The following is a 1,195-nucleotide window of genomic DNA, read 5'->3' as shown; positions in this document are numbered from 1 at the left end:
GAAAAAGAGAGGGAAAAGAGGAGAGAAAGAAAAAAGGAAAAACGAATAAGAGCAGAATTAAAGCAGGGAACATCCAGAGAAAAGAAAGAAATAGTCACAAAAAAGGGATAAAAAGGAGAGGGAATAGAGAGACATGAGAGATGAGAAGAAAAAAAGGAAGACGTATAACAGGAGAAAAGAAGAAGGGAAGAACCCCCCCCTCCCCCCTCACCCCTCACTGCCTCGGCCCTCATCGCCACATTTCTTCACCGCCCTGTGGCGTGTGGCGGGTCGCAGGCATTCCGCCGGCGCCGGGGGCGAGCCCGACGGAGCAGCAGCTGATGAGCATGAACGGTGGCCAGCCCAGCCCTCTCGACGCGTCTGTGGGCGCCGAGCAGCTGTCCATCCGCACGTGCTCTGCTGAGGTCGCCAGCGCGTCCTTGCGCGCCGCAGAGCCGCCGCGAGCTATCGAGGTAATATCCTCGGAGGAGGGCTCGAAGCCGGCCCTGCACGTAGACGAGCACAGAGCTAGCGTCATCGTCGTGCCGCAGTCAGACGCGCCGCCTGACGAGCACGCGTCCTCATGACGACGATGAGATGCTCTTTGAGTCTCTTTGTGTTGCTCGTCGATGACGCTCTAGACCTATTAATGTCTCGCTCGCTAGTCCTACGTATCTCACATCTGTCGCAGATTGACTTAGACAGTATTTAAGAAGTGAAACAGATGTCGATGGCGCTAAGTCCTAAGAATCGAGGCCTTTTAACGATGCTCGAGGGGAGAGCTGAACGCAGACGACAGGGAACGGCCCCTCCCGTCCGGCGGCCGTCCCCGCCGCCGCCGCACACGACGCTGGCCTGGCTTAATCGTCGGTTGCCGACAGCGGCTGCATCGGAAAGGGCTCAATAACAACTGGAGGGCCTGCACCGCGCCGTCGGGGGCTGGCCTGTTGCTGATGCTGTTCATCCCTGCTCTCACGTTGCTGATAGCCCGCCTTGTGAGGCGTCGCCGCGGTTGGCGACGCTGGTCTCTGCACGACAGGAGGCAGGTCTACGGCATGGTCCTCGCGCCATTGCCGTGTCTCGGCCTGCTTCCTAGCCCGTTGCTCCCGCACTTGCTCCTCCAAGCCCCGGAGCCAATCCTGCTTCCGCTGCTCGGCCCGCAGCCGCTCTGAGGCCGACGGCCCCCCGTGCATCTTTGCGAGTGAGGTCATAAAAG

The sequence above is a fragment of the Emiliania huxleyi genome (assembly GCF_000372725.1).
Source record: "Emiliania huxleyi CCMP1516 chromosome Unknown EMIHUscaffold_193, whole genome shotgun sequence".
Lineage (NCBI taxonomy): Eukaryota > Haptophyta > Isochrysidales > Noelaerhabdaceae > Emiliania > Emiliania huxleyi.
The sequence above is the reverse complement of the archived record's forward strand: the minus strand, read 5'-3'. Positions refer to the sequence as shown.